Raw genomic sequence first — 13020 nt, 5'->3', positions numbered from 1 at the left:
AATATGATGATGAAAAAAAAAAAAAAAAAAAAAAAAAAAAAAAAAAAAAAAAAAAAAAAAAAAAAAAAAAAAAGAAAGAAAGACAAGCCAATCTCCCTAATGAACATAGATGCAGAAATTATCAATAAGATGCTACCAAACAGAATGCAGTAAATCATCAAGAAGATCATACGCCGTGACCAAGTAGGATTCATCCCAGGGATGAAGGAATGATTCAACATAAGCAAATAAATATGTAATATATTATATTAACAGAACAAATGCAAAAGTCATACAATCATCTCAGTAGATGCAGAACAAGAATTTGAAAAAGTCCAGCACCCATTCACAATAAAAACCCTAAAGAAAATTGGAATACATAGTCTTTATCTCAATCTGATAAAAGCTATCTATGACAAAACAACAGCAAACATCACAATAAGTGGTCAAAACCTAAAAGTAGGAACCAGAAAAGGTTGTCCATTAGTACCACTCCTATTTAATATAGCTCTGGAAACATTAGCCAGAGTAATTAGACAAAAGAAAGAAACAAAAGAAATCAAGATAGGAAAGGAAGAAGCTAAACTATCATTCTTGGCAGATGACATAATACACTACATAGAAGACCCCCAAAATTTCACTGATACACTTCTGGATTTAACAATCAAATTCAATTGTGTAGCTGGATACAAAGTCAACACTCAAAATTCAATAGCATTCCTGCATACAAATAACAAAATGACAGAGAGAAATTAGGGAAATTGCACCTTTCACAATAGCATCTAAAAAATTAAATACTTAGGAAACAATCTAACAAAGGAAGTAAAGATCTTTATATTGAAAACTATAGTACTGAGAAAAAGGAGATCCAAGAGTATATCAGAAAATGGAAAGACATCCCTTGCTATTCGATAGGAAGAATGAACAGAGTGAAAATGGTCATATTCCCAAAATTCTTATACAGATTTAATGCAATTCCAATCAAAATACCAATAGCATACTTCACAGAATTAGAGAAAACAATCCTAAAATTCATTTAGAACCAGAATAGACCTAGAATAGCAAAAGGAAATTTAACTCCATGCCCATTTGACTGGAAAGCATGCATTTATAACCCCTTATTCTGAATGTCTATGCTACGTGAGTCAAAAGAATAAATAAATCATTTCATCAAAATATCCCCCAAAGGGATATTTTAAACAAGGAAAAAGAAAGTATTGAAATTTTTCAAAGATAGGATCTCAAGTTGATTTTCACTTGTGACAGATACGTTATATTTCTCATATTGATATAAAATAATGCTGTGGGTCCTACAACCTAAAGTGTGAAAATGTTAATTGTGTAGACAAATTTAAATTTTTCTAAGCAAAATTTCAATAGTAACATCCCAGATGAATGCTTCTTTGGAAATAGAGTGTCGAATACCTATGTCCAATAGAAAGGCATATATGTTTGCACCTTAACCTTTAGGATTTATGCCTTTCAAATTAAATCATATATTTGTTGTTTCTGCCACAGATGCAGTTAATTATACTTGAATAAAAGAGGCAACATATAAGAGGTGCTATTTTTCTAAAAGCATCTCCATTCTTTATTTTTCTGCTAAATAGGATGGTATAATTTTTTCCTAATGGATATGAAATGAATATGGACTATGAGCACTGAATTAAAATTGCTTTTATAATAACCAAATTATTTAGTCTCCAAAGATGTTATTTTTGCCCTCAAATAATTGAATGAAATGAATGAAAACTCCCTTTCTTTTGCATTTATAATTCACCAATCAAAAAAAGTCAATGTTTATCTTCTAGTGGAAATGAAAATAATAATAATAATTCTTTCAAAAGATTTTTCTGTAAGTACATAACTTTGGGAAGTCTCCCCCTCATAATTTTTATACTTCTATTCATTCAACATAATTTTTATCCTAGGGTGGTTTTTTAAAGTTTCAAAATAATGACATGAGTGCTATTGTGTTCTTTCTGACTCCGTGTGGTATTTTTCAAAATTGGAATTCTGCTTTTGTATATTATTAAAGTACATGTCAAAAATGTAAAAGTCTACCATTAAGCAAATTATTCCTGGAATCATCTCTATTATTCTGGATAACTTTTCTTGCTGTTTAAAATAGGCTCCATTTTAAAAAGTGCTTTCAATTGGGTTTCCACTAATCATAGGACAAGACTGTGGTCTCAGTGATATATTTATAGACATGTAAACTCTCTGAGGTGAAAAGTAGTTAAGGAAAACCTTTATTATGTATCATTGATAAAACAGATAATTAGTATCATCACTCTTAATTATCTGAGGAGTCCCTTTGAAAGCCAGAATCCATCTATTCACTTATCTTACATAAAATGACCTTATATTAGCATATAAAACTATATACATTGTCCTACATACTTTAAATCATCTAGACACTACTTGCACTATCTAACACAATATAAATGACCTGTAAAAAGCTTTTACAGTGTATTGTTTATGCAATAATAACAAAAAAGTCTGGACGTTTTCAGTACAAATGCAACTATTGTCTCTGAATATTTTCAATCTGCAGTGATTGAATTATGGCTATGAAGCTCACAGAAAGAGAGGACCAACTGTAATTTGAAAGTTCTATCTACCTGAATAAACACTTCAAGCAGTGGTGGGTGTTTGTCTCCTGTCCTCCCTCCATGGGACATACGAATTATTTCATTTTGACTCTGCCAATCTGGATAATAGTTTAGGCTGTCGTCATAATTATCAGGTACACTAAAGTAGTTTTCAATAGTTCACTATATATGTGAATCTGGTTGAAAAAATAAAAGTTATTTGTGAAGGGAATGGTGTGACCTTTTTTAAAATGCCAGCTAAATATCAGATATTGTAATAGGTATTATATATACACTATCTTACCTAATCCTCACATCAGTTGTAAAACAGGTAACGGTAACAGCACATGATGAAACATTCTCAGAGAAGGAAACAACCTGTTCAGGGTTACAAAGCTTCAAAAAGCATAAGCAAGAATTGAAGTTTGGTGTTTAAGTCAATCTGAGTTGTACAAATTTGTTTGAATCTGAGTCATTCAGCTGTCTATAATACTTTGCTGAACCGACTAGTGACCTTTTACTGTGTAGTATGTCAATTCCTGACTAATCTTTCTATCGGTGCAATAACAATTAGATTCATCTAGTTTATGTAAAAAACAAGTTGACTGAGTCGTTCTTTGAAAATATTTGTGCACTGTTCTGATTCACCCCATTTTGGCATAGAAACAGAGAACACTCTGGAAAACAGCAGAGATGATGCATGATTCCTCTTGTCTACAGGTGAGCAAGTAAGAGACATTTAACATGCAGCTCTCAGATGGCACATATTATCAATGTGGCTGTATATCATCAGTAAGTGTTGGTGATTTTGATAGCTCTAATCTCTTGGCAGAGAGATGACTTGCAGAATGTCTTCATTTTGCTTGTATGTATATATTTTGGGTACCAAGTAAACGTTTTTAGTAAGTATCTTAGTTACTTTTCTCTTTGCTCTGAGACAAAATACCCACCATGGAAAGTTAAAGGAGGAAATGTTTATTTAGCTCACAATTCGTAGAGGTTTCAAATCCTCATCAGCTGGCTCCAAGGCAGGGTGTCATCACAGGGGAGAAACAGTTCATGGAGGTCAGAAGGTAGCAAGGCAACAAGGGATGACCACAGCCCTTTCTGTCCTTTACATGTTATTTAAACTACCCACCCTTAGGGTAGGTAGCACACCCTTAATCCCAGTGCCCCTGATCCTAGTATTGGACCATGAATGGATCCTGGCATCACACACTCTAGATCCTGCCACCTCTGAAAAGCCCTCCCCTATGACAGCATGAGGCTCTGAGCGGACATCTAGACACAAGCTAGACCAGCAAGTGATACTTTAGGTGTTTGTTCACTTCTTTTGTAGAAGGCCTGGTGGTGGATATTTTAGGGTTTACGGGATGTATTAGTTACTTCTGCTATTGCTGGGACCAAATACCTGGCATGCACAACTAAAAGGAGGGGAGATTTATTGAAGTTATTGGTTTGTAAAGATTTCAGCCCATAGTCTCTCTGACAGGTGGACAAGGCACAGGGCAGCTGTTCATGGTATATGAGATAGGAAGCAGATAGAGTCAAAGGAAAAGCCAGGAAGGGAGTAGTCGACTTCTGAGTAATGCCCCGGGTGACCCACCTCTTAACAGGTCCCAGCTCCTCACAGCCAGTAAGCTATGAGCCCTCATAAACCAGGCACCTCCCAAAAGCTCTTCTATGAGCATACGAGACTCTTGCGGAGTATTAGATATAAACCATAGCATGGGCTACACCAAATCTATTCAACTTTGCCATTGCATTGCAAAACCAGTCACAGACAATATATAAATAGTCATATTTAGGCTCCAGTAAAACTTTACAAAATCGAGTGGTGATCTGAATTTGATCAAGGGGCCATCGCTTGCCAAATTTTGCTCAGTGCTATGACCTGATTACACGAGAATTCATATAACACACACACCTACGTACACACAATCACACACACTACCACATTTTTATAATGAAAGTGAACAATTTCTAAAATGTCTTTTTAATTGCTATTAGAACCTGAATCTAATATGAAATTGCTGATAACATGCAGTTGCAGATTATTTAATTCTTCCTTAACGATAGCACCACTCTTCTGTACAAACTGCCAGATAATTAAAATGAAAGTTGTTTACATTGTATTTGAAAAAAGGATTACAGACAATAGATTACAGTTCTCTTCAGTTTTAATTGAAAACCAAGTTAAATTAAGCCTGCAATGGCTTGATTCTACAAAGTCCATTATAAACATTTGTAAATGTAATGTATAGTCCAAAGGCACTTACCTATTTGTACTATTGCCATAATTAACACTCTGTCCACATTTTAAGGGTTATTTTAAGCTTCTCTAACCTAGCCTTTATGTTACTTTGTCATACTAAACCCTCGTAGATAAAAATGATCCTGGATTGGGTTAAGGGTGAAGAGAGGGATTTTAAAATATTTGCTTTTAAAGTAGTTTCTTGGACTATTAAAAATGGGTTCTTGTTTTTTATGGTTAACACTTCTACATATTAAGACTTATTTTATAGGTTTACCAAAGTTCCACTTTTTTGAAGATTGATTTAATTTTACATACTTAAATTCCTCAATATAAATATGTGGTTTCAGAGTTTTGAAATGTTTCAAGGAAATAGTAAGGGATTCTGTGAGGCTGTGTTGAGGTTTTAGTAATAGACTGAAGGAATGACTGAATACATATAGAATCTAGAGTTCTATAATGCACACACAGCCTAAAAATGGCAGTAACATTTGGTAAAATACATAGTGAAATATTTAGGAATGCACACACGATCTCCGTTTTAGATCAAATATTTGTCAGGGAATATAAAGCATGATCACACCGATTCATTGCCTAATTGAGTGTAATGAAATGTTTGCATTACTGGGAAAGCTAGATTCTACAGTATCAATAATGTCTATCAATATCCATAAGAATCCCGGGCAAGGGAATTTATCTACTTTTTCTTTTCCTTTGACTTATTTACCAAGTTGTACATTACAAATCATAATCAAAACCTTCATTTCCCATAAGCTTTGCTGAACGCGCTCCACTTCCAAAGCATGATGCTGAAGACACTCACGGTCTCACTCAAGTCTTATTTTTTGACAACTCCTTTCCTATGTCATGTACTCCATGCAGGTTTGCCTGTTTGCCATTTATGTGCATTTTCTGGCATCTCACTTTTCCTTGATTTGGAAGGGAAATTTTGGAAGAAAAAAGTGAAGCTAACAATGCTCAGAAGTAGGTGCTGTTATGCTGCATATAAAAATACAATGGATGTTTACATTTAAAAAACTTATTACAGTAAAAGACACATTGCCATTAATCTCTCTCAAAATACTCTCCTTGCTGTGAACATACTTATTCATCATTCCTGCTACTTTCTGAAGCAGTTCTGTAAGGCCTCTCTTGTGAGTGTCTTTAGTTCCAGGGTTGTGGCTACCTTGATATCCTGAATTTATTCAAAATGTTTACCTTTCATGGTCATGTAGACTTGGAAAAGAGCCAGAAGCTGGTCAAATGATGGGTGCCAGATTTACTGAATATGTTTTATGAGGACAGACTACAAAGTTTTTATGAGCCTGCCTTTTCAATGGATGGTACTGGGCAACTGTGTTCACCAAATTTTTGACCATACCTTATAAAAATAATCATGAAAAAGGAATTCCAGAAGTGCTTCTGAGAGTGGAAAAAATGATGGGATAAATGTGTTGAGGGTGGAAGGGATTATTTTGAACAAGTATAATGGAATGCACCTTTAATTTTAATTTTAGTTTAATTTAAATATTAACTGTATATTTTGATTACCTATTGTTGCTACCACTTCAGAGATGGGAAATACACGACGCAAAGAAGTTATTCATTCTTTGGTTTCTTCTAAAGCCTCCAGCACTACTCTAGGTGATTTTTGTGTATTCAATTTGATCTTGGTATATGCTATTATTATTTCCACTGGACAGATAAGAAAACTATAGAAATATGTGCCTAGTGATTTGTAGACATGTACACTTAATATCTACCCTATCTTGTGCCTTATTTTCTCTTTGTTTTTGTTATCTGAATCACTTCTTTTTGTCTGTTATGTTTAGCAGTGTCCAGTTGTCTTTTCATGTTTTTGTGCATGGAATCTGTCTATAGGCTCCTTTCACAGTTGTTCCCCACCATGTTGTCTGTCCTGGGATAGCTTAGTTGACCCAGTATGAGGGACATAAATTGAGCAGTCATCCTACAATTATGGCTTATATTGATGCTGTTATAGATCTTTATGTAAAGAGCTCTGTCTTTCCCATGATTTGATTTTCAAGGCTGCTTTTCTAGAAAGAGTGGTAAGTTCCAGAAGAAGAAACAGGAATGAACTTGGGCATATTTTCCTAATTGTAGTGAAACTCTAATATTTATATCACTTTCTCTGAAACCTTTTTCATATTCTTAAGAGATATTTGGCATTTACTTGTTTAATGTGTGGTACATATTAATTTTTTTTTTTTTTGGAGACAAGGTCTCACTATGTGCTGCAGACATTTCTGCCCAATACTATCGGGCTATATATATAAGTAACACATGCTTCTTGCTTTTCCATAATTCATCCACATTGTTTTATCTTAGGAGTCTTACTGTAGCTTTGTGTCATTCAAATGGGCATATCAGATAGCAGAGTTGGGCTAGTAGTGCTCCTTTGTTAATGGCTACAAAAGAGACTTAAGTCCTAGTCCATCAAGTATCAAGGCTCAGCTGAGGTCACTTCCATCTGACATCAACCTGGCTCCAATCAAATCCCTTCCCCTGAATTATGGCTTCTCACTAACCTGATGGATTGCTGATTAATTGCAACCCCATATCAGCACCTTTTGATCTCTTCAAGCAAGACAAGCAGTACCTTCCCCCTTTACATTTCTGTGTGCATATCAGCTGTCATCAGATGCTTCCAGCCAGATTTTTCTAGATGCTGCACACTGTGCCTCTTGATGTCTTCAAAGCCTGCCATTCATACCTTCCCACATTTGTAGTCAATACAATACTGGATACCCTTGGCACCCCTTATCTTTGCTGCCAAAAGTAGCACTGATAAGCCCAAGACCCAGTTATCTCTAAGTCTTGTTTCTTGTCTTTACTTTTATTCAGTGTGTTGTAGTGCCTCACAGGAAACTTTAGATGTACCGAAGAAAGCTGTAACAATGTTCCCATTCCCTTTCCCTGTAGCTATGTAGCTCAGGCTGGACTTGAACTCACTATGTAGTCCAAGCTGGCCTTAAAATTGTGCCAATCCTCCTTTCTCAGTCTCCTGAGTATTGAGATTACAGACGTGTGCCACCACACACAGCAACTAAATGTGAATTTTTAAATTGAATAATTTTCCTTAAATAAAAAAGAACTAGGAAAATATGAATGAATTTCTTTCTTTAACAAAGATTGTAGTGCATGATCAACATCACTTAAACAAATGAGTTTGTGTGTTTTCTGATAATAGAAAGCTGTGCTCTCAGGCAGAGTTATTTTTAAGTAATGCAGTTGGGGACTTTTTCATCAGTTTCACTTTGACAGACCATCTGTTGGCTGTCAGCCATAGGTTTTTTTCATTCATTTAATACTGTCATTTTATAAACTATGTGCTATTTTTACTTGTAATTATTATATGGATGACACTGAACACCTGAATGGAACTTTGTTATTGTACTTAAAGTTCAGTTTCCCAATTATGAAGTCAGAAAATATAGTATTTCAAATATAGATTATGTTCAAAGCAGTTTATTTTTCCTATGTTTTTCAAAAATTTTAAAAGCCACCAGAATCAAACTATCTCTCCCACAAAGATTTCTGAGTTTGCAGTTCACCAAGTGTTAATTTATAGTTTTAGTTAGCCCAAGTGATATTGGGGGTATAATTTCTATAAAGCAGTTATTTATACTTTGCAAATTCAAAGATTTTATTTCTGGAGTATCAGTATACTCAGCTCACTCACAGGCTTTTTAAAAATAAAAACACTGATTAAAAATCAAGGGACTCCAAAAGAATTAAAAGAATCATACCACAGTGATATATGAGCACCCATTTTTATAGCGGCACAGTTTGTAATAGCTAAAACTTGGAAACAGCCCATCTGCCCATCAGTTGGAAATTGGATAGAGAAGATATGGTTTTTCTATAAAATGGAATACTACTCAGCCATAAAGAATGAGAAAGTAGATTCATTCATAGTTAAATGGGTACATTTTGAGGATATACTCCTAAGTGAAATAAATAAGTCACACATATGCAAATACCGAATAGTTTCTCTGGTATGAAAAACTAAAATAGTACTCAAGATCCTAATGGGACAATTAGCAACATGAAATAGGAAGAAAAGGACCAAAGGTATAGGGACAGTGAGAAGGATAGGCAAAGGGGAACAAGGGAAAAGGAAAAAAAATATGAGAAAATGTAAAAATGGAATTAAAGTGTTTGAAGGTGGGGAGGGGAGGAGAGTGTGAAGGGATGGTGGGGACAAGGGGTAAAAATGAGAACCAAGACCTGGCATGTAAATGTACAAGATCCCAGTAATAAATGTAACTGTACTGCATACTTAGAATGTACCAATAAATTCAATTTAAATTAAAAAAATCAAAGGAAATAGCTATGAGATATAAATAATAGAGATAATGTTGATATAGATCATATGAGATGGTGTTGATTAGATTGGTTAATGTTATGATCCTCAAAACCGTACTTTTGTACTTCAAGCATATGTACTTTTGGATGTTTTGATTGCAAGCAATGGAAGATGACTTTGTCTAAATATAAAAATAACCATTGGAAGGCTATCAAGGGCTCACTGAATTAAAAGATATCATGGAGGACCAGCCTTTGGAAATGACATGCACTAAGGCATTTATAGAAGAGTGAAGATGAAATTATAGCTATTTTCTCACCCACTGCTGTGTGCGCTTCTCTCACCTTTGGTAATTGCTGTAAACAATGAGACACCAAAGTGATCACCATGAAAAGATCTGAAGCTAATTTTTATCTTTGTGTCATTTATTCCATGTTCAAAGTCTAAGAAAATATCTTACTGACCTTTCTCTATGATGCACCCAACCCATTTACACAGGATGAGAAAAGGCAACACTGCTTCATGTTGTTTTTCAAATTAGGAGGCCGGGAAAAAACAATATCATACAAGACTGAAGACAACATGGAGTTTATTCCAAAAAGAAGCAGGTTGGGTGGTGGATACATAAAAAGCAGGTCAAACATTTACTACACACAGGTTGATCAGTAGTACCAATGACATTCAATCTTGTGTAAAAATATGACTCTTGACTCTTAAAACAAGTCACATTTTGTTCTTACAATATAGTTTGTAATCTCTATAGAGAATTATCTTACTTTTGATTTATTTTATATGAATATTCTAATGGTATATATTTAAAAGGGCTCATTAATTGGTAAACTTGGAAGAGTTTAACATTAGCAATTTGCTTGACTTTGCCAGAATTTTGATCTTGAATAAATTATATAAACTCTCTGGTCTTCAATTTCCTTATCTGTAAAATGGGAATAAAGCCCTCTGTACTATATTTTCTTTGATAGCTTCTTGATATAATGAAAAATATACTAAGCAAATTGTGCACAATAAGTATTAGCACTAGTCCCTATGTAGTACATTCAAGTTATTCATTTTTATATAAAAATTCATAAATACGATATAATATCAATTTTATAGTGAAATTTTAAAACTGCATTTTATTTAACCTCACCATATAAATAATTAACTGAAATTTCCACACTATCTTACTTTTTATAAGATGTTTTATTGTATTCACTAAATGCTATATTGGCTTAAATGAAGAAGAGGTATAGGATCATCATATTGATCTATGAAGTCTATCTTAATAAACTCCCAATGAACAAAAGCAAGAAGTGTTTTTCTATTTAGGTTTTTGGTTTTCTGGTACAAAACTATTTCATATTCAATTCCTGGTTTTCATGGGATTTAAGAACTTTTGTATTTTGTGAAGATTTTTATTGTTATTTTTTCTGAGATTTTAATCCTCAGATTTGACTAAGCTTTTAAATTTTTACATTGTGGTCCTTAAGTATCTATGCCAAGTAAAAATTGACTAAAAGTTTTGGAAATTATTCTCAGTTTGAAATATTTAAATCTTCATTGTCTGTTGAACTGATTTAATATTTCAGTGACATTCAGATTCTTGTAAAGATTCAAGTTTTCCTGTTTGACATATTCTTCATCTCCCATCAAAGTTGCTACTGCACCCAAAACTCTAACAACTAATTAACAACTTAGAAAATGTTGGCTGTTGTCAAACAGTTTTTCTCATTTATCTGTACTTTCTTTTTGCTCAAGGACTCTTGCTTTCCCTTAACTTTCACTGAATTCTTAGTGATTGTTGGGAAATCTCTTCTCTGCAGCCTTCCTATTTGTGGTTCTGAAACTTGAAGACAAATAATGTTGTAACATGAAACATTACTTATTATTGTGATACTTATGCTCTGCTTTGAGAAATACCAAATGAATATTAGTGCTCATATCACAACTGCATCAGCCAACTATGTTCACAATACTCATATCCAGGTGTATTACGTTGAAGAAGAAAAAGGCAGAGTGAGAGCTGAAGAAGACTGGAGATTTGCTCCCTTATTTACACAGCCTCCTACCTCTTGCGTCTAGGGCATCAGAGATCCCTAGGAGATATGTCACAAGGCCAAATCTAAATTGGTAAATACACAGTGTCCAGTGGATTTCAATATGCCATTTTATCACAGATTTATAAAGTAAGCAATAAATAATATGTTGGTAAATGTTTAAAAACCAGCTTGGGGATTAGGCAAAAAAGTTTAATTTATAGTATTTGCTGATTTTCATGAGACAGATATTTCCAGCATAGTTAATTTCAAGCTACCACAGTAACATTGAATGTGGACTTGGAAAAAATGTTCACAGTCAGCTCAAAGTGCTCAAGGTGTTGTGTTGAGCAGTAAGATCTAGCACCCCCCTTCTTATGAAACAAAAATGTCATATGATACTACATCACAAAGATACCTTCTTACCTTCTTTAGGCAGGATAAAGCTACACAATTTAATTAAAGCTCTCACATTTAAATGTAAAAGCAACATGTTTTATTGTTCAGCCTACAGTTCAAAAATCTTTGAAAAGGGTGAAACAAACATGGAATAGTTTCAAAAGTGCTATACATGTAGAAGCCATTTCACAGGCGTATTACCAGTGTTATTGTTGCAAGCCAGATGCTATTTTGTCCAAAACAGGAAAGGGTCACTGAGGAAATGAAGCCATTTTGATTGGGTCCTTCTTCACTTGAAACCATGAAAAACTAGGGTGTACTTTAGAAGGGTCTTTGAAAAAGTGACCCCATGTCTTGTAAAACAAAAATGCTTACTTTGAAATGGTGATCTGATTAACAAATTGTGTTAAGTGAAAGAAGCGATATCAGCTTTTATTAAATATATACTTAAAATTTATAATAGAGTTAACACCTAATAAGTATACATTTGTGTGAGTGCAGTGTGTTATTTCAATATGTATACAATATTCAGTGATCATATTAAGGTAATTAGCAGGTCCATTTTTCCGAGATTGCATGCATTTCTCATTTTTGTTGTTAACATTTGAAGTCTTGGTCTTCTAACTGTTTTGCAACATACAGCTCATAGTTGTACTAAACCCACTGTGCTACAGAAGGTTAGAAGTTCTTCAGCCATCGATCTGCACCCAGGCACCTGTTAAAGATACACATTTTGATCACAGTATGTCATTTTCATATGCAGTGCACAGAAAAATCTCTAGGCTGTGGAAGGAAAATATAGCACTTATGAAATACAAAGGAACTGTAGAGCAGGAACATCCTTATCTACGTGTTTTACATGCACTTGCAGAGCAAATGGTGCGGTGCTGACCTTTGTATTGCAAAAGCAAACACTTTTCTGTATGAACTTAATACCATCATTTAAGAAAGAAATTGGTGTCAGGCACTAGCAAAATGGCAGGTATTGAGAGGTGCTTGTTTGGAGAGGGACTGGAAGGCATCATTATTCTACTGAGAAAATGATTTAAGTCATGATGTGTTAAAGGTCACGCATAGAGTGACACAGCCAAGCACCAAAAATAATTTTCCTAAAGTGTATTACATCTTTAATCTCATTCAGCATTCCCTTGCCACCATGGTAAGATCATCCATGCTGTTGAATTCACTACTAAGCACTCCACACTGAAACTTCTCTCATCTTTGGTTTGCTCGATATGTGGTCGATGAATACCAGCCGTTTGGCTTTGAGGAACTTAGTCTCTATTTAGTGTGCTGTCGTGAATACTACTGCCTGTTTTCAATTCTACTTTCTGAAAAACACGCAAAGCAGGGACTCATCTGTTTCATGCTTGTTAGTTTAAATAATAATAATGATAATAATAATAATAATAATAATAATAATAATATTAC

This window comes from Fukomys damarensis, unplaced genomic scaffold (assembly GCF_012274545.1).
Source record: "Fukomys damarensis isolate Sample0158 unplaced genomic scaffold, DMR_v1.0_HiC HiC_scaffold_39, whole genome shotgun sequence".
NCBI lineage: Eukaryota > Metazoa > Chordata > Mammalia > Rodentia > Bathyergidae > Fukomys > Fukomys damarensis.
Note: the sequence above shows the minus strand (reverse complement) of the source record.